Consider the following 21,938-nt stretch of genomic DNA (forward strand, 5'->3'; position numbering starts at 1 on the left):
AGAAAGTATGGAACAAACTATCATATAGAATCTCTGCATTCTATCAAGTTATTAAGCTTTCAAGATGATTAAGGAGAGTCATAATTTCAGCTTTGTTGGGACCTAAAGAGGGCCCAATAAATAGGGCCCTTTCTGAGCCAGTTGAGAATTAAAACAAAGGAGCTGACAAAATCAAAATTTTAAAAATTGGCAAATGACCCCACGGTACTAAACCTCAGAATCATATAAAGTCAACCCCTAATCTCTGGGCAGTCTCTGCTTGGGGGTGGGGGAAGCGTCCCTTAAAAAATTATGTCATAGGCTACAACATGGATGAGTCTTGAGGACATTGTGCTGAGGGAAATAAGCCAGTGACAAAAACACAAATACTATTATATACAGTGGAATAAAAATGAGGAAATCCTACCATCAGCCATAAAAAATGAGGAAATCCTATCATTTGCAATAGTGTGGATGGACCTTGAGGGCATTGTGTTCAGTGAAATTAGTCAGACAAAGAAAGACAAATACTGTATGATCACTTATATGTGGAATTTAAAACAAAACACAAAAAAGCAAACTCATAAAAAAAAAAAGAGATCAGATTTGTGGATACCAGAGGCAGGGGTTGGTGAGGTAGAGGGAAGTGGTCAAAAGGTACAAACTCCCATTCATAAAATAAATAAGTACTAGGGATGTAACATAAACATGATGACTATAGCTAACACTACTGAATGATATATAGGAAAATCGTTAAGAATGTAAATCCTGTGAATTCTCATCACAAGAAGACACTATTTTTTCTCTTTTTTTCTTTCTTTCCTTTTTATTGTATCTATATGAGAAGATGGATGTTAGCTGAATCTCTTGTGGTAATTATTTCATAATATATGTAAATCAAACCATCATGCTATATACCACAATGTTCATTGCAGGTCTATTTACAACAGCCAGGACATGGAAGCAACCTAAGTGTCCATCGACAGATGAATGGATAAAGAAGATGTGGCACAATGGAACATTACTCAGCCATAAAAAGAAACGAAATTGAGTTATTTGTAGTGAGGTGGATGGACCCAGAGACTGTCATACAGAGTGAAGTAAGTCAGAAAGAGAAAAATAAATACCCTATGCTAACACATATATATGGAATCTAAAAAAAATTTTTAAATGGTTCTGAGGAACCTAGGGGCAGGATAGGAATAAAGACGCAGACGTAGAGAATAGACTTGAGGACACGGGGAGGGGGGAAGGGTAAGCTGGGATGAAGTGAGAGAGTGGCATGGACATATTTACACTACCAAATGTAAAACAGATAGCTAGTGGGAAGCAGCCGCAGAGCACAGGGAGATCAGCTCGGTGCTTTGTGACCACCTAGAGGGGTGGGATAGGGAGGGTGGGAGGGAGACACAAGAGACAGGAGATATGGGGATATATGTATATGTATAGCTGATTCACTTGGTTATAAAGCAGAAACTAACACACCATTGTAAAGCAATTATACTCCAATAAAGATGTTAAAAAAAAAAACCATCATGCTGCACGCCTTAAACTTATACAGTGATGTCAATTATTTCTCAATAAAGCTGGGGAGAAAAGAATTTTTAAAAATGACAAATTCTGTACAAGTCCACTTACATGAGGTTCCTAGAATAGTCAAAACCATAGAAAAAGAAAGTAAAATGGTGGTTGCCAGAGGCTGGGGAGGAAGGGGAATGGGGAGTTATTGTTTAACAGGTGTGGAGTTTCAGTTTTACAAGATAAAAGAGCTCTGGAGATGGACGGTGGTGACGGTTGTGCATGAATATATTTCAGATCACTGACCTGTACGTTTAAGATGGTAAATTTTATGTTTTGTGCATTTTACCACAATAAATAAAATGGGGGAAATTATGGTAGAGAATTGCAGAAGAGAACACAAGTTCCCTGTGGACAGTTAATTCCCAAGAGCAAGGGTGGAAGGGTGTGGCCCCAGTGCACAGCTTCTTGGTCCACTCACTGCTCGGGGCAGCCCTCTGCCCCCTGCAGGCAGAGAGAGGCAGGAAACAGAGAGACCAATAAACAGATGGGGCTCCCGGTCCCTCCCATGGAGGAAGACACTAGAAACGGAGAAGTCTCCCTTCTCCCACCCCCCCAACTAGCCTTGACTCCAAATACACCTGTTTTCAGATGCTCTCTGCCAAGATTCTGAATTTGGTCCCGTGCATTAAGTCAACCAGGTCAATGTTAACGGTTAGAAGAGATAGCAGGCAGCGTCACTCTCAAGTCAGCAAAATAACAAGAGGCCCAGGCATCCTAGTTAATTTAGTCATTTTCCATCAGTTTGGGACCCACAATACTACTGGGTGGTAATATAACTAAGAGGGAAAAAACCTTACAAAATAATACTATCACCTGTTGTCAATCCAGCTTTGGTTTCATGGCTTGTTCTACAGCCTCCCAGCCAGTCTGCTACCTTATTTGATCCAAAACGCTCCCAGCCACTGAGCTGCCAGAGAAGGTAAGAACCTTGCCTTTGTGGGCAGAAGCCACCTAGGATAGCCCCTTCTTAAATATTCGAGATGCCCTGTATTGAAGTCATTCTTTTCCTGGATGGCTAAAGGGCCTGAGGAATTCTCTGGAAGCAGTGTTCTCTGGCTGGGAAAGCCAGATAGAGGAAGGCAGGTAGAAAGCGAGGAAGAGACTCTTTAACACTCTTCAAGAATACTTCTTCAAGATGCCAAAAAGGAGAAACTCTGAACGGCATTTTCCCCAGACCTCTCAGGCTACTGGGAGCAGATCTTTGTGGAGGGGTTGGAGAGAATTTATCACAAAACAGAGAGAAGGACCCAAATGTAAATGTTTGAAGATTTGGTCTGGTGCCTGCCTTTTGAGCTCAAAGGGGAAAAAGTACATGGGGGAAAAGGCCCTTAAAACTACTAGGTAATTTGTTTTCTGCTTTGCTTCTCCCTTGTGTAGAGCAAACTCTTGTGTTACATCCCAGCCTGGAATAAATCTTCTGGGCTGAATGATAAATCATGGATTGTAATGGAAATCACTATTGACCTTTAAAAGGGCGCTGTCTTTATATTTTCACACTGTGCTGTTTGAAATGTCGACTCAGAATCAGGAAAATAATATGCCATGGATTTCTCTCCATACCTCTTATAACAGAGCTTGAAATTGACCTGGGAAACATTGGTATGGGTTTTCTCATTACGGTTTCAGCATCATCGGAAATGGTGATTAATGACTCAGTCTTGGGAACAGCATTGTTAGACCTTGTAATTACTTTGAGAATTGTGTCCAAACAGCAACTAGTTTACCCTGTTCATTCCACCCCCCAGAAATGGATGTATTTCAACCCTCATGTGGTAAAACTTTGTGGTTCTTGATTAAAAGCCTACATAAGATGGGAACATCATTTTCTTGTATTATTGTTTATCTTGTTTACTGTCTTCTCCTTGTCCAATTATTCCTTTTTCATTTCTCCTCCCATTTCTTAATGTACCAGGCCTCTCCGGCAATTCATTAGTTTTAGTTTTTCATTCTTCATTCTTTTTATTTCTAATTTCCCTTTTTCTTTTTCCTCTAATTTCATAATTTTTCTCTCTCTCTGTATAATTCACTGGTCTTTTTCACTCCTTTTTCATTTTTCTGTCTGATTTATCCATTCCATTTCTCATTTGCTCCAGAAGAACCTTTTAAAGCCCTCCAGATTCCCTTAGCCTTGTCTATTTGGGCTGACAGCCTGGAATGTCTTCCATCACCTGCCTTAATCTTCACATGACCTGGCCCACGTAAGATGATGGCTGAGCGGCACATAGCCAGCCCTTCCTGCCAGCTCTCTTAGCAAACTACCATGGAGAGGCGTCTATAGACTTTCAATTAAACACTGAAGCTGGTGAGCATAACCTCTCTTCATTTTAAAAATATCTAGGTAGAAATGACTAACATTTTTCTCTGTTAAAAAATTTTAAATAGGTTTTAGATGACGTGGCTCTGCTGAGTTGTTCTGAGGGGTCTGCTGCAGCCTCTCTACAGAAGCGGAGGGACCCCCACTCAAAATTTAGTTTGGATGTCAAGACAGAGAATGTCACACATATACCAAAAGGCTATGAAAAGGCTATGATTGTACATAATTGAGGCTTTTCTGGGGAGATCAGGGCAGACCTCCCAATCAGGTCTAAAATGGCTTGGGAACACAAAGAAAGGAAGCTGGGTAGGGTTATAGGGTGTAGACAGAGTGTAGGGTCAGAGTGAGGGTACCCACATGCTGGCAGGGGCTAGCATCCTTTAAATCTCCTACCAGGACCAAAGGAGAGACCACCGTGGCTTTTTTATCAGCTTGCTCAGACGTGGGGCAGAGAGGGAGAAGAAGAGGTGAGGCTTAAAAGCTGTCAACGGTTGACCAGGGCTCCCTGACCTGTACAGGCCTCTGCTATGGGGGTGATGGCCAGTCCTGGTGTCTGAGTGATTCCCTGGGCCCAGCACAGGGACCACCTTTCCAGAGCCCTGAAGACAAGGGGTAACACCCCAAAATATGGACTCATTTTCCACTCTACCTTCATTGGCCGAGCAGCTGCCAAGAACAAAGGCCGCATCTCCCGATACCTGGCAAACAAATGCAGTATTGCCTCACGAATTGATTGCTTCTCTGAGGTACCTACCCGTGTATTTGGGGAGAAGCTTCGAGAACAAGTTGAGGAGCGGCTGTCCTTCTATGAGACTGGAGAGATTCCACGAAAGAATCTGGATGTTATGAAGGAGGCAATGGTTCAGGCAGAGGAAGCGGCTGCTGAGATTACTAGGAAGCTGGAGAAACAGGAGAAGAAACGCTTGAAGAAGGAAAAGAAAAGGCTGGTTGCGATTGCCCTGGCGTCTTCAGAAAACAGCAGTAGTACCCCAGAGGAATGTGAGGAGACAAGTGAAAGACCCAAAAAGAAGAAAAAGCAAAAGCCCCAGGTGGCTCCTCAGGAGAATGGAATGGAAGACCCATCTGTCTCCTCCAAACCCAAAAAAAAGAAATCTTTTTCCAAGGAGGAGCTGGTTAGTAGTGATCTTGAAGAGACAGCTGGCAGTGGAAGTCTTCCCAAGAGGAAGAAATCTTTCCCCAAAGAGGAACCAGATAGTGACCCTGAAGAGTCAGGAAACAAGAGGGTCCCCAAGAAAAAGAGGAAATTCTCTTCCAAGGAGGAGCCTCTCAGCAGTGGACCTGAAGAGGCTGCTGCCAGCAAGAGCAGCAGCTCCAAGAAAAAGAAAAAGCTCCGAAAGCTATCCCAGGAAAATTAGAATGGACATTTCCCTAGTAGGGCATAACTTACAGAGATATTTCCCAACCCATCCCCTATAGCCCAATAAAAATAAAAACAAAAAAAAAACAAAACAAAAACAAACAAACAAAAAAAGCTGTCAACGGTGGAGCGTCAAATATGGAGTTAGACTCCTTGCGAGATCTCTGACCCATGATAACTTAAAGCAAGTTGACAGTCCCAGACCTAAACCTGGGGAAGCCCAGGGAGAGAGACAGAGAGAGTTCTACAGAGAATCTCTGGGGCTTGGAAAAGAGAAGCGTCACCCAGGCATGGTGAGCTCATTCATGCAATCTCTTTGGCCAAAGGACCCACAGGAACCTAAAGTCTTAGCCAAGTTGAAAAGCTCACCCTGCATTTAGATGCAAACGTGGCCACCCACAAAATGTGATATAAACTTCACAAAAAGTGATCCCTGGCCCAAAAAGTCTTCTGTCTCAGGGACGCCCTAGAGTCAGACACACTCCTTCAGCCCTCCTTTAAACTCAGGGGTCAAAGACTCCCATAATGTTTTGAATAGCACTGAAGAAAGAGCATATTTTGTGGACCTGGATTCAAGTCCCTCTCTTGCTACTTTTATGACTTTGAGAAATATACTCATTTCTGAGCCCCAGGTTCTGCATCTAAACAATGGGGATAAAAATACCTACTCCATTTCATCAATTCTAAAATGTCTTTTTCCTTGCATTTTAGCATCTCCAAAAACTGGGTACATTCGAAGACATCTTACAAATTGTAACTGGCAGCTTTTTTTTCTCAGTGGCACATAAAACAATGGTGCATCTTATGATAACTAGCATCTTAGATTAATGTAATTCAGTACTTCACAGGGCTTAGAAAATGCAAATGTGAAAAGATTTTGTTCACTCTACACTCTATATAAATGTATTGTATACCTCTTGGAGCCTCACCCTTAACTGTAAAATGGAGGTACCAGCTCGATGGCATTGTTGTAAGGGTCAAGGAAGTTAACACATGGAAAGTGTTCAAAACAGTGTATGGCTCGGAGCAGGAAACCTTCGTATTATTATCATGCCAAGACCTCTGACTGAAGACAAGTTGGTTATTGATCTATTCCTCAAACGTTGGATGTTCTGTGGGTGCCAGCAGGGCTCTAGAGTCAAACTCAATGGTTCTGAATCTTGGCTCTGCCACTTACTAACTCCGGGCAATGGACATAGTTTCATTCAGCCTCCTCTTCGGCATCTGTGAAATGAAAATTATGGCACCTGCTTCAGCAAGTGTGGGTGAGCCTTAAGTGGGTCAGTCCTTGGAGAGAGCCTAGCATGGTGCCTGGCAAGTGGAAGTCCTCCATACATGCTAGTTACCATCTTTAGTAAGTGATTCGGCTTTGAAAAACATCTGGTCTAGCTGTAGAGATGGCCCAGAGAGAGAGCATTACAATACCACAAGTGAAAGGTGGCCCCCCTTAGTACACTGACCTTGTATAAGTCCTGTCAATGTCCCGTAGTCAAAGACCATCCAGGAACACACCTGAGGTCAAATAGAGTTAGTGCTGCACCCTGCTATGAGGCCACCTGACATCATGAGGAACCATGAAGCACCTCAGAAAGAGGGTGTCGGGGGGCTTCCCTGGTGGCACAGTGGTTAAGAATCCGCCTGCCAATGCAGGGGACACGGGTTCGAGCCCTGGTCTGGGAATATCCCACATGCCGCGGAGCAACTAAACCCGTGCGCCAGAACTACTGAGCCAGCGCTCTAGAGCCCACGAGCCACAACTACTGAGCCCACGTGCTGCAACTACTCAAGCGCGCGCACCTAGAGCCTGTGCTCCGCAACAAGAGAAGCCACTGCAATGAGAAGCCCGCGCACCGCAACGAAGAGTAGCCCCCGCTCTCTGCAACTAGAGAAAGCCCACGCACAGCAACGAAGACCCAATGCAGACAAAAAAAGAAAGAAAAAGAAGAAAAAAAACAGAGAAAGAGTGTTCAGGAAGGGCTTGCTCTAGGAGTCGGGCCTGTGTTAGCTGATTTGCAGGAGGACTCAAGGAAGTGAATTGAGAGCTGTGAGAAAGTAGGTAAATTTAGTGATTATCTTAATTTTTCTTTAATAGGCAGGAAGAAAGAAGCATGGCTAGAGTTGTCACTGAAGAAGAAACAGTAGTCCCTCCTGTTAGCCAGGAGAGGGGGGTATTTGGTCATTTTTGCAGTTGCACAGTATCTGTTTTTATTCCTGCTCAGACATCATTTCAGAGTAGTCTCGTTTTTGTCTTGTTCCATCACATCCATGAAAGTCCCATCTGATGTTGATATCCCGAGAAATTGCTTATGTTCACCAAGGGCACATCCCCTAACTGTCAGCTATAAGGTGACCAACTGTCCCAGTTTGCCTGGGACTGAGGAGGCCCCAGACTGAGGGGCTGGGACACAGGATTTTCAGTGCTAAGATGGAGACAGTCACAGGCAAATCGGGATGCACTGGTCACCCTAGCTCTCAGGGCTGCTCTCTTGTTTCTCAGGCCTCACCCCTTTGGAGAACATGTCCTGTGAATTACCTAGTTTACACCCTACTGACTGGCTCATTTGTCTGCACGTGAGGATGTACTTGGGAGGCAAAGTCCCAGCTCTTTCATTCACTGGCCAGGGGGCCTTGAGCAAAGTGCTCAAGGCCTCTGCGTCTCCGTTTCCTCCTCTCTAAAATGAGGTTGGTACATACTTCGTACGGAGGCTTAAGGAGATAATGGCATCTTCAAAAATGCCTCACACATCATAGGTGCTGCATTGATGTTACACCTCATTCCACCCCTAACTTCCACCTCTACCCCATCAGCTCTGAGCCGTTTCATGCAATGGCCTCGGATTACCAATTACATCTCGGGAACCTTATTTTTATAGCTCTAACTATGGTTCCAGATGCCTGTAAACCCTTAAAAATTGATTTTAATTATATTACCACTGTTCCTTTTCTTCTCTTCAAAATTCCATTTATTTCTTATGCATCTCTATTCCCTTCTCCCTCAAGTAATGACCTGTAAGTAATGGCAATAATAATAACAAGCCCTGCATTTCTAGAACACTTTACAGATTATAAAATGCCTTTCACCAGAAAACAAAAACAAAAAACCTTATAGGCCAGTATTATTACTTTCCTGTTTACAGATTAACAAACCGAGGCTTGGAGAAGCTGTGTGCCTGATTTCGATCACATGCCTAGTAAAGAAATAGAACCAACCTTCTGAGTCTCCACTCTACTCTAAAACAACTTTCCCCAGGGGCGCAAAACTGGATTCCAATGCATCCCCATTCCTCGAATAACAGAGGCCCTGGATGGGGCCTCTTGACAACATGTGGCTATTGAGACAAGCAGCTGTCATTTGTAATTTCCTGTGTTATCCCCCAGAGTCCACAGCTTAATTTCACTTTAAATCCAGCGTGGCTCTTGCCAGACCCATGAGAAAATCCTATGCGAGATGGAACCACTGAAATCTGATTCAGAACTGTGCTGGATTTTCTTCTAACAATTCGGCTTAGGCCCTGGCAGCTGGGCTCAGCTGGGACTGGATAATTCTAACTTCCTTTGACTTGCCATCCCCTTCTCCATTACCCCAAGAAGGGATGCCAAATGGACTCACAACTGTTGCCCTTTGGAATCCTTTAAGTGCTTAGGTCTAAGCAGAAATTACAAATAGGGTCTGGTATTTAACTCAGACTGATTCCAAAATATTTCCCCATCTGGAGCTCTTCCATGGAAAAAGCATTTGCCGTACGCAGATGCAGGGTGTGGGGCTGGAGGAGACCCAGGAATGCACGATCTACTAGCAGAATGTGTATGAACACAGGCTACCTTACCAGGGTAACCAAAGCCAGTAGAATTTGTGATGAGGCAGAAAGAGGCTAAGTTTGGAGACAGCAGATCCAGGTTCAAATACTGGTTCCCATGCTTACAAGGTGAGAAGCCCCATCCTATGCACTCAGTCTCTTCAAGTATGTGCTTTCCTTTGTAACAAGAAAACAATAATGCCTGTACTGCCCTTCTATTTAGGGTAGTCCTGAGCTAATGGACATAAAAGTACTTTAGAAACTGGAAATCGCTGGACAAGCACAGGCTGTTAATATCACAGGGAAGCTTTCTAAAGTTTGCAGTATATTCTTCAGACAGAGATTCCCTGAGCATTCCAATTCTCTTTGGTCTTTGTTTTTTTCTTCTGGTTCCTTTGATCTCCCTGCACAAGCTCAAAGTAGCCAGAGAACAGATCTGCATTCGTTTCATAATTCAGTTATTCAAGGCAGTATCTGGTATTCCATCTCACAAAGATAGCCCAAAAGAGCTTAAGTGATTGAAAGGAGGGAAAAACACTTTTCCCTCAAAATTTGCTTTGTGTTTTTTGTTTCTCTAATCTATAAGGAAATTTTACATTCTGTTTCAGAGGGAAAAAAAGAAACAGGAAAATAAAAGTACTTGAGAATTGGAAAGGGAAATTACATCTCTCATACTTAAGGATGATTGAAAAGGGATTACATTTATAAATAACGAAGAGTTATTGGTAACGTAGGGTCAAGGAGGAGTTGTGAATTCACAACACAGAGAGATAAAATCATCAAAGTGATTGTTCCAAGTATTTGCAAATCTTTGCTAAGCAAAGATGAATTTGCTTCTTACAACTGAAGTCAGAATTCTAGTAGGCCTTTGTCCAGGGAAAGAGAGATTTTTAGAAAATATGACCCACCTGTTCTTTACATCATAATAATATTTCTTTCACCCACACAGGGGTTAATGTGTTTTCTGAGAACTGGCTATATCGTTTACAAATAATTCATAAAGGACTGGGACTAGGAAAGTCCAGAAATGTGTTTCTCTGTGTCCTTCCAACCTGGCCCTGCTTCTGTTCACGGTACCCCATTGTTATATGTTTCCAGCAGAACTTTATTGTTTTAGGAACTTTCCATTTCAACAGGATGATTGACAGATGCGTCTAGCTGTAAACAGGTGACAGTCAGGACATGTGCATACATATTAACCACATAGCATGAAATCCTTCTACAACACGCACCAGCCCACAAACAATGGAATTTAAATTTGACAGTTGCATCTTGGACTCATTCCAGAAGATTTCGTTCAGGAGATACCAAAAGTCCTCACCACTGTGCAGCAGCCTCAGTTTCAAGGTCCCGCCTCAGCATGAGGGGGTGCAAGTGTAGGAACGCAAACAGCGCTGGGTGTCAGAAAGCGGAAACTTCTCTAAGTGGCCACAAGATGGCCTCACTGTTCGTCTGAATGTTAAATGTCAAATTTAACATTAAATGTTCACGTTAAATGTTCCAGTTGCAGCTTTAGCCCTCAAAGCAGGGTGGTGGGCACAGAGGTATATTTTAAAAATTGCCATTGACAAATGGGACGAATTTTAAAAGTTGATTCCCCCACTCCCACCTCCCTTTTTGGTCTCCGGTGTGGCTGTCTTCTCTTTGCATTTGTCTGGTACATCAGAAAGCCTAGTTGCAAAGTACTTTGTTATCGTTAGATGACAGAGGCATCATGCTCAGTACTGCGCCTTGAACTTGGGAGGCACTCCGTAAATAAGACTTGGTTTTAAGATCAAGGAAAAGAAGTTGGTTAGTAGAAGTCTGGTAAGTTGTTTTGTTTCAGATGAAGTCGTCACTCATTGTTTCATGTAGGAAAGTAGCATTCTGCACAGTGTCCTTGTTTACAGTGTCAGTTTAACATTACCCCCAAGCTCCCTACCCCCTACCACAGGCTTTGTCACCTGAGCACTGGTGAGTGCCATGGGGGGTTTAGTTGGCTCTTGGGTATTCAGTGGGTTTTTGTTTGTTCGGTTTTGGTTTTATTTTTTACAAATACCACCACTGAGGGAAGGGCCAGGAAGGGAAATTCTGTGATCTTTTAGTGTTTCTAATTAGTGAAGGAGGGATTAGACTAAACAAATATTACAGGGTTGTGACACTGATCCCCCAGTGGTAAGCAATAATTGTGGAGATTGAATTTCAAAAGCTCTGACAATTTACTTTCAGTTTATCTATTATAATATTTAATATCCAGTGATGCAGGTGGGTAAGGATTAAGTGGAATTAATAGTAGAAACAATTCTTTCTTATGGTAGTTTTCTATGCCTTCCCATTATAAATGAAAAGAATTGATCATCTATTAATGTATGTTCCTCAGAATGTACTCAGTAACAAAGAACCATGGCAGAAATCCCAGATTTCATTTTAAGGAATCCTTTGCAACTGATGTACAGACCACTGTCAAGAAATGAGTACCAAAACACAAGGTCTGTCTGGCTACCTGATACCTGGGCTACTCGCCTAAGAACATAGAAGGCTACACTACCTTTAATATAATTTTGTTTAAGAGAGAGTAAAAAAAAAAATTGATGGTTAAATAAAAACTTGAATTTAATGTCACAGAAAATAAAACAACATCAAATTAGTGAACCTGGAAGAATGGTTAGTGAATAAGGTTCTAGTGGGGTCTGTCTCTGCCTGCGTGATTTTTCTTTTTTTTAATAAATTTATTTGTTTATTTATTTTTTAAAAGATTGCCATTGAAATTGTGATCAGGAAGTGGCAGCTTTTCTGTTGTTCTCTAGAAACTTATCAACTTATCTGGAAAATTATCAATAACAACATAGGTATAAAGTCTCCAGTGGAAGAAAACAGAATTTTATGCATTTTTCACTCTAATGCTACAGCTAAAATACTTTCTGTTCAACACTATATATTTTTGTTAAATTTCCCTGGTATCTTGATGCATAGCGATGAATTCACTACTTAATAAGTATATTCCCATAACTTTTAAAAATTGATATACTGAGGACTCTTTAGACACATCATAAATTGGTTCTGCAAAGGGTTGTAAATAGTCTTAGGCTAACAGACAAGATGAGAATGTCCATTACCTGTACCTCATCACCACTGAGTATATCATTTCTTAAATCTCTCTTTTGTGTCATATGTTCTCTTCTGGGTCTCCCCATGTAATGCACTAGGGTTTGGGTGAAATTTCACAACATCCCATGACATGGGCTAAGGAATAAGCTTAATTGATAAAGAAGCTTTCAAGGCCAGGGTCAGCATGACAAGGACCCACAGTCACTCCATCAGCCCATGAAGAGGCATGCCAGGGTCTGCTGGACCCATGCCCTATTCTTTTTTTTTTTTTTTTTAAACACACTTTTTTTAAATTTAATTAATTAATTAATTAATTTATGGCTGTGTTGGGTCTTCGTTTCTGTGCGAGGGCTTTCTCTAGTTGTGGCAAGCGGGGGCCACTCGTCATCGCGGTGCGCGTGCCTTTCACCATCGCGGCCTCTCTTGTTGGGGAGCACAGGCTCCAGACGCGCAGGCTCAGTAATTGTGGCTCACGGGCCTAGTCGCTCCGCGGCATGTGGGATCTTCCCAGACCAGGGCTCGAACCCGTGTCCCCTGCATTGGCAGGCAGATTCTCAACCACTGCGCCACCAGGGAAGCCCCCCATACCCTATTCTTTCTTATACAACAAGCATGAGAGGGCAGCCTTACCAGCATGCCAAGCAATCTGGTTTGGGGGTGCCAGCTATTTACAGGAATTGTCTTGGAACGCCAGCTACCCAGCACCTGGAGACTCTGGAGCCCCAAGGATGTTGCAGTTCAGTCCCTCCCTTGGTAGGGGGAGGAAGCCTAAGTTCCTCAAGAAGGTGACCTTGGGGACTGCCCCTCCAACTGGGGGAAGAGCAAGGCCCTGAGCCCTAGTTAGCCTCTGGCCCAGGCAACTTAATAGTCCACTAGGGCTGCCACAGTCTGGAGTGGTTTAAACAACAGAAATGTATTTCTCACAATTCTGCAGGCTGGAAGTCCAAGATCAAGGTGTTGGCAGATTTCGTTTCTCCTGAGGCCTCTCTCCTTGGCTTCCTTCTCACTGTGTCCTTGAGTGGGCTTTCTTTGTGCACATGCGCTCCTGGTATCTCCTCCTCTTCCTATAAGGACCAATCTTATTGTTAGGGCCTCTCACTTATGACCTCATTTAATCTTAATTGTCTCCTTAAAGGGTTTATCTCCAAATCAGTCACATGGAGGGTTAGAGCTTCAACCTGTGAATCTTGTTGGGGGTGCAATTCTCTCTACAACACCAGGTAAGCACACAGGGTTATTTGGGACAACCCTACTCCTTGCATAATACTTAGTCAACTGATTAAGCAAAAAGGGGTGTGACAGAATAGCTTTTATTTTCATTTCTTTGATTACTATTGAAATTATGTACCTTCCACATACTTATTGGCCAGTTCTGTTTATGAACTTTGCCCATTTTTCTTTGGGGATATTAGTGTTTTACTCTTTAATCTGCCAAATATTTTTATAGAGAATGTCTTTTACTCCATTACAATTACCATGTTTTTTTTTAATTGACTATGTTGATGACATAATTTGCATTAATATAAAAGATATTTGTTGATTCTCTCCCCAGTACCCACACTCACCCCCTTCCCGGTAGCCTCCTAATGCTTGTCAGGGGATACAAGTGGGTCCAGAAAAGCTGGCTCCACCCCCAACCCCAGCTGTGGTATAGACCTTGACCAAGTCAATCAGCATAAGCCATGCCCTACGATTGGTCCAGGGTGGGCATGTGACCCAAATAGGTCTAATAAGGTGCTTTAAATACTGACACAAAGACACTCCTATTCCTAAACAAGAACAGTGAAGCACATAACCTCAGGAGCTACTGTCAACCATCTTGGGGAATCCGTTTAGGATAAAGCTCACAGCAAAGACAGCAGAGAGGAGAGCAATTTTTCCCAAATTTTACACTTGTCTCATCCTTTTTTAGTGCCTCACTTCCGTCGAGTTCTCCCAATATATTCAATTTAGCTTTCACAGGAACAATTCCTTTTTCCACAGTCATATTTCATCAGTGTACACAAATGCTTAATTAGATTGCATAAATACAGAAACAAATAAAACTGACATAAACTGGTTTGGAAACATGTTATTATCTGAACAAAACTGCAAGAATACACCAGAGCAAACTGATCATGAGCATTCGTCCTTCTGTGGTCATCAGTCAGTATGTTTTACAGAAGAAATGATGAACTTTTCTTAACCTGATGAATTGCTTAAGTGGAGATTGATCAGCTGAATGCAACTGAGTTTAATTTCTTTGTCATTTCACTTAGAAATTTCCCATAAATACTTGCACATAAAACTGTTCTAGTTTGATATTTTTGTTGTTCATTTATCAGGTCCTAGTGGTAAGGTTATGCTAACTTTATAGAATGAATTTGATGGTATCATTTATTTCGACATAATTTACAGAGCATAAGAATTTGGTGTTTCTTGAAGAAATGCACTAATAACATTAACAGATCTCAGAATCTCTTTTGGAGGTAATTCTTTTATAATTTCTTCCAGGGTTGCTTTTCTTTCAGATTTTCTACTTCTTGAGTCAGTTTTAGTAATGTGTTTTCTCAGAAAACCATCTACTTCATTAGGAAGATTTCTAAATGTATTACCATGGAGTCAAACATGACATTCTCTTTTAAATTTTTCAACTTTTAACTGCAGAAATTTTTATGCACACATAAAACGAGAGAGAATATGTAATGGATCTCCACATATACACTACCCAGCTTAAAAGTAATCAACATTTTTGCCAATATTCTTTCACTTATTCCTCAATCACCTTTTTTAAATGGAGCCCTATATTTTTTTCAGCTTTACTGAGGCATAATTAACAAATAAAATTGTAAGATATCTAAAGTATACATAATGATCATTTGATAGGCGTACACATTGCGAAAGGATTCCCCCAATCTTGTTAATTAACACATCCATCTTATCACATATTTATCTTTTTTTTTCTTGGTGAGAACATTTAAGATCTAAAATCTTAGCAAATTTCAATTACACAATACAGTATTAACAACCATAGCCACCATGTTATACATTAGATCCTCAGACCTTACTCATCTCATAGCCACGAAGCACTGTATTTTAAAACAAGTCCCTGCCTTCCTATCGTTCCATTCGTATAAACTTCAGTAATTCTTCTTACGGAAGAGAACTTTTTAATATAAAAGTTTAACCACTTCTATGCCTATAATTTTATCTCATTTCTCTTTAAAAATTTTTTTTTCTCTTTCTGTCTCTATTTTCCCAAGGTTTTCTTGACAAAGATATTGGTTTTTCAGTGAATTGGCTCTTAAATTAATGTATTAATTCTACAGTTTTTGTTTTCTAAGTCAGAGATTTCTGTTAATCATTTACTTAATATTTCATTCTTACCACTGCTTTCCTTAAGTTGGTTCAGTTTGTTTTTCTTAGGGTGAATGCTTGCTTGTTGAATAATGAACTCCCTTGAGAATATCAATTTGCTGAACACAATTTTGGCCTCATTCCTTATGATGTTCCCATTTCCCATATTTTCTAAATCGTCTATAGCTGTAGTTTTTAATGTCTACTTTAAACTATGAAATATTTAAATTGTTTCTTTTTTCCCATTTCTAAATTTCTAAATGAATGTGTGTTTGTTTACAATGTCTATTAATTTTATAGCATTTATTACCTTTCACCCACCTCCATTATTATATCACATATTATAATAACACTATATTTTAGGAAAATTATTATTTTTAAATTATATATATTCACTTTAAAGAATATTAACACATTCCGTTTTGTGTCTACAATTAGTCAATTAATTAGACTTTATTTGGTAAATTTTGGCACTCTCCACCAACTCTTTAAAACTAAAATACTGCAATACTTTAATACTATGACTTTCACTTTGATATATGTCTTGGTCATCTAGACCACATTTTTAAGAAACTTCTTGCCAAGATGACATTGTAAGTATATGTCTTGAGGTCCTCTCCTCTGCTCCTTTATTGATAGATAAAATACAAAAGAGGACTTCCCTGGTGGTCCAGTGGCTAAGACTTCACACTCCCAATGCAGGGGGCCCAGGTTCGATCCCTGGTCAGGGAACTAGATCCCACGTGTCGCGACTAAGACCCAGGGCAGCCAAATAAATAAAAAATATTTTTTTAAATAAATAAAATACAGAAGAAAATAAAAGTCACAGCCATGTTAACTAGACATTGTGGTGGTCATTTTGCAACATACACAAATATCAAATCATTATGTTGAACACCTGAAACTAATACAGTTGACCCTTGAACAACATGGATTTGAATTACATGGGTCCACTTGTACACAGATTTTTTTTTCAATAGTAAATGCTACAGTACTACACCGTCCACAGTTGGTTGAACCTGCCAATGCTGAACCATGGATACAGGAAACTGAGGATGTAGAGGAATCACAGATACCGAGGGCCGATGGTAAGTTATACACAGATTTTTAGAATTTCAACTGTGCAGAGTGTCAGCGCCCCTAACCCCTGAGTTGTTCAAGGGTCAACTGTATACTGTTGTGTGTCAATTATACCTCAATTTTTAAATTTTTTTAACTTTAAATTTTATATTTGTTTAAAAAACAAAATGAACAAATGCCCAGAACTGGAACAGAAATACAAAGCATTAAATGTAGCAGTGAAAGCTACAGGCCTCCTGGGCTCCAGGTCAAGAAGCAATCTGAGGTGGCCAGAAACTCAGCTTCTGTGGGGTTAAAAGGTCAGACTGATATTGATAATATTAATAACTAGCACAACACAGGCACCAAACAGTGAGCATGGATGCGGCAACCACTAGAATAAACTCTGGATGGAAACAAACAATTGGGCCCGCCCAGAGCATACAGGCTGACTATCGCCCCTAGCGACAGGAATAGGAATACTCCTTGGGAGGCCAGGCTCCTGGCCTGAGACCAGGGCCTGTAGTGAGGCTCCCCAACTCAAGAAAGGAAACTGAAAGCAGCGGCTGCCTGCGACCTTGACCACGACATCTGTGATGCTGCAAGCTTAGGAGGGCACACCTCAGCCTTTCCACTTGGCTGCCAGGCAAGCTGTCTATGGGCTCAGTGACTGTATCTGTGACATCCCCAACATCACTGTGGGGCAGGAGCACCAAGCAGCCAATATAAGACCTGGGGACCCCACGGACCAGGTGGAGACAAACCTCAAAACTACAGGAGTCGGGGTGCAGGGGATCAGAGAGAGAAAATAGGCAGAGAGAATAATAAAGATATAAAATCTTCCTTTCAAGAAGGGCCTGCAAACCAAAATCCAAAACACAGGAAGAAAAGTAATGTTAAGAAAGAACACCAACTTTATTACAATCAATGGATGAAATCACTATTAAAAGAAAATTAAAATGACACATTTTAAATTTTTTTTAAATAAATGTATTTTAGTATCCTCAAGAAAAAAAATTTTTTTAATTTTTAAGTATCCAGGAAAAAAAAAAGAACAAGAAATTATGAAACAAAAAGAGGCAGAAGCAAAACAGGAGAAGGTTGATATGAAAAAGAAAATATCAGCGAATAACTTTTTCAAGAGAGCTCTATGCATGGTATGTTTCATGAGCCCTTACGCATCTGTCATTCTGCCATGTTTACACCTGAAAAACAACTTGGCTGAGTATAAGATTCTCAAGCTATACCTTTTATCCCCCAAATGTATAGTCATCATTCCATTTCCTTCTGCCATTTATCTTTGCAGGAAAGAAGGCTAAGGCCAATCTGTATATTTTTCTTTAATAGATTTGCAAGGGGGCAAGGGAGGCTCTCTGGATGCATCTGAGGTTCTTTCATCTTTGCAGTTCAAAGAATTTGTACCATTGTGTCTAAGTATGGTTTTCTTTTCATTCATTTTGCTGGTACAGATTGAGTCCTTTTCATGTTTATTTATCTGGTATTGCTTCTATATCAGCCAGTGTTCAACTGTGGAAAACACAACCCACAAGTTTAAGCAGAGAGAGATTTATTACAAGGTATTAAATTATTTACTAAATTGCCAGGAAAACGGAAAAAAAGGACTCTAGACCTGTGTTGTCCAATACAGGAGCCACAGACGGCTGAGTGCTTGAAATGTGGCTAGTCTCAGGTAAGATACGCATCAGTACGTGATATATTGACTGCATGCGGAAATTATACTATTTTTGGATATATTGGGTTAAACAAGATATATTATTAAAATTAATGTCACCTATTTCTTTGGACTTCAACTGCAGCTACTAGAAAAGTTTAAACGATGTACGTGTGTTCTTACATGTCTATAGGATAGTGCTGCTCTAGACTGACCTTCCATGAGTGACGCCCAGATGCACGTCTGAGAACTGGGCTGCCAGTACAGCCGCTGCTCCGGCCCCCACAGGGCAGCGTAGAGTCAGGAGGCTTCTGCCAAGACAAGAGTCGTTGCCACACCGGCTGGCTCCAAAACTCTGCCGCCTCTGCCCCCACCAGGAAGCTGACCGCCGAATTGGAAAGCTGCCTCCAGAGTTGCCTCTGCCATAATCAGCGCCAGCAAACTGGATGCCTCTGACCTCCCTACCTGCTTCTCTCCCACATGACTCACTTCTAAATCCAGTCTCACTTGAGTGCGTCATCTTGGAAGAACCTAAATCATATTCGAAACTGCAGGCAACTGTGGGAAGAGTGGGACTTGGCTCTGCATACTACTAGAGGGTTGGAATGCGTTTTGAGCAAGCAACTCTGCGGTAACTAGCACTGCTTCCATTAAAATCGCTCGTTTCTTCATTATGAACACAAATCCTTCTTGGATTCAATCACTGTAGGTCTACTATGTGCTTTCCCATTATCCTTCTCTTCAGTCTAGGAAAACCTCTCAAGTTTCCTCTCAATGTTACCACTTCCATTTTCTACAGTATTAGTTTGGCTCCTTAATACTTCCAATTAGGATTTTAATTTTCCTAATAAATATTAGTTTCCTCAGAATTCTATGATGAAGAGTACAAAACTGGAAGTTATAGAAATGTATAGCTAGGGGCCCCAACCAAGTCTAGGGATGCTGTTCTTTTTTCTTTATTCAACAGTAGTTTTTTCCCTAGACCCCATGTCTTGTTTCATTTTATTGTTTGCTTATCTTTGAAAGAAAAGAGATTAACACTTCATTGGTATTTGCCAAGTATGTATTATCCCATTCTCTGTCCTTCGCCCTCAAACCAAAGGCCAATCAGTTTCGCATTGAACAAGTTGGATTTATTACCAGTTGTGGTACGACAGAATTATGACATGGGGAACCACAGGGCAATTCAGTACGAGGATGTAGAAAGAACGTATTTTTGGATTTGGGCTTTGATTGGGTGATGTGGCGAATTAGGCAGTGTCAGAAAGCCAGGACAATTTTATCACTGGGTATCTTAGTAAGTCTTATTTATAGGGAGGGCAGAATGGAGCAAGGTGGAAGGTATAATTGACAAGGAAACAGCCATTACTCATTTTAGCTGGCAGAGGCTTCTTGGTATTTTGTGACTTGGACAATGTTCATGTGTTGTCTGTATTCAGACATAATTACCAAGTGCTCTTTGTTTTGGCTTTGAAGCATCCTGGTCATGGAGTGGCCCTGTCTGATGCTGATGTCCTGTGAAACTACTTATGTCCAACCAGAGCACATCAAAACTTAACTGAGCACAGGCCAGCTTATAATGACACCAAGGGCTAGTTCCTGAATGTCAGGGACTGCTTTTCTCCTTCGCATCACTTAGGTGCTACTATAACTCCACTCTGAAATCCGCTTCTGGAGAGAAAGCTGTTGACAGTTCCTTGGCCCAATTCCCAGGATCAAGCAGAAATTCATCTAGTGTTACTGCATCTCCATTGTTGGTTCTCTCACTCTCTGAACAGATGCAAAGTGTCCTAGCTTTAACTCATACTAGGGCTCATCTCCAAGAGGAAATGCACCAATCCCAATCCCTTCATGCTTTCCTGCCATTCATCTCTGGAAATTACAGATTATGAGAGTATGAGGAAAGAGAGCTACCCATGGGAACTGTGAAGAGAGAAATATTCCAGGCCTCTCCTCCAGCAATAGCCACACTGTACAGGTAAGGTCAAAACATACCCTGCATTTTGAACCAGGGTACAGGCAGTAGAAGACTGAAAAATAGTCCTTTGAGAATTTTTTTAAATTTTTTTTTTTACTGAAGTATAGTTGATGTACAATCTTATATAATTACAGGTGTATGGTATAGTGATTCACAGTTTTTAAGGTTATATTCCATTTATAATTGTTATAAAATATTGGCTATATTCCCCATGTTATACAATATATGCTTGTAGCTTATTTTATACATAATAGTTTGTACCTCTTATTATTTTTAAACAAAAATACTTCCTCTATTTCAGGCCACATCGCATTTTTCAATCCATTTCCTCTGGCTGTTCAGTAAATGAAAGTTCTCCCAGATTCTGCCAATACATTAAAAGTTTATTCTAGTTTTTGAAAATGTATTGCCTTTTCTTTTTTGGAGAAGATATACCAGGAAATTGTAGCCAGGCACCATGATTTTCAATTGGAAACTTGTCAATCCAAATTTGTATTGAAAACATTCTTACCTTGTCCAGCTTTCCATGCCCAAAGATATCTCTGAGAAAGATACCAAACTTGTCTTAGCAACTCACACAGGAGTCTGGATCACCCACTGAAGTTCACTAAAAATGGCTATTTAATTAGCATGTCTAACTACTGCCTGCTTATCTTCATAAAAACGAACCAAATGTTAATGTAATCTTGGCCTGCTGAGATAGGACACAGAATGTGGAGAATGATACGTGATTTTTCTCTGTTCAGGCACCACATAGACAAATAGAGAGACCCACATCTACACCTGTATATACAGCTGGAGCTTGTTTGGGATACAGTGATCCATGTGTGAGATGACTTAAAACCACGTCATATGGGTAACAGTTAATGGACCTGAAGATGGCCATCCTAAAGAAGAGAGGATTTGGTGGCAGGAATGGGGGATGGGGCTTCAGGGCAAGTAGAAATATAATGGTCTTCAAATATTTGAAGGCCGTCAGGTAGAAGGATTATTTTAAAGGCAAGGATCAGGTAAGGACCAGAATCAATAAGTGGCAGCTTTAAGAAAGAGAATCACTGTTATGAACTTCCTTATAGAGCTGGGCCCCATTAAAACAGACTGTCACTAGAGGTGTCTTCTTACCAAAAAAACTGATTAGCAGGGATTTTTATAGAGGGGATTCAAGAATCTACTGGGTGATTCATCTAGAGGACCTTTAATGTCTTTTCCAATCTTAAAATTTAATGATACAGAGAAAGACTAAGGAGGAGACCGTGGATAGTAAATGTAATGTGGGATTGCAATTTGGATTCTGGCCAGAAAAAGAACATTCATGGGGAACCTGGCAAACTCAGATAATGTCTATAGATTAGTTAATAGTATTGTATCAATGTTAATTTCCTGGTTTTGATCATTACACTATGGTTATATCAATATAAGACGTTAACATTAGCAGAAGCTGAGGAATGAGTATCTGGGAACTCTCTGTACTATTTTTGCGACTTTTCTGTCGTTATAACATCATTTCAAAATAAAAACTTTTAAAATATTAAACAGAAATATTAAAAACTTCAGAAAAACAAAGAGTCCATAATACCAAAGTTCCAGAGAATAGTCTATTACCTACCTATCCCTCAGGCCCAGCCTTCCTGTAATTTTCCTAAAATTATTGTTTATTTAATCAGTTTACCAGACGGGTTAAAGTTGATGGTGTACACCAGATAATAGTTTTATTTTTCTCTAATCACTCCTTCCCAACATGTTCTGTCAAATCATCC

At 40.8% G+C, this 21,938-nt stretch overlaps 1 protein-coding gene across 1 annotated transcript in view; it reads right to left on the minus strand.

Annotated features, from left to right (window-relative positions):
- Positions 1–21,938, minus strand: part of LOC309608942 (uncharacterized protein) — a 574,070-nt gene that overhangs the window by 478,638 nt on the left and 73,494 nt on the right. The window contains exon 2 of the mRNA XM_082349690.1: positions 6,713–13,200. The gene's annotated coding sequence lies outside the window, so the exon portion shown is untranslated. The remainder of the gene's footprint in view (positions 1–6,712; positions 13,201–21,938) is intronic.

Source organism: Balaenoptera borealis (genome assembly GCF_965194805.1).
Source record: "Balaenoptera borealis genome assembly, chromosome: 13".
Lineage (NCBI taxonomy): Eukaryota > Metazoa > Chordata > Mammalia > Artiodactyla > Balaenopteridae > Balaenoptera > Balaenoptera borealis.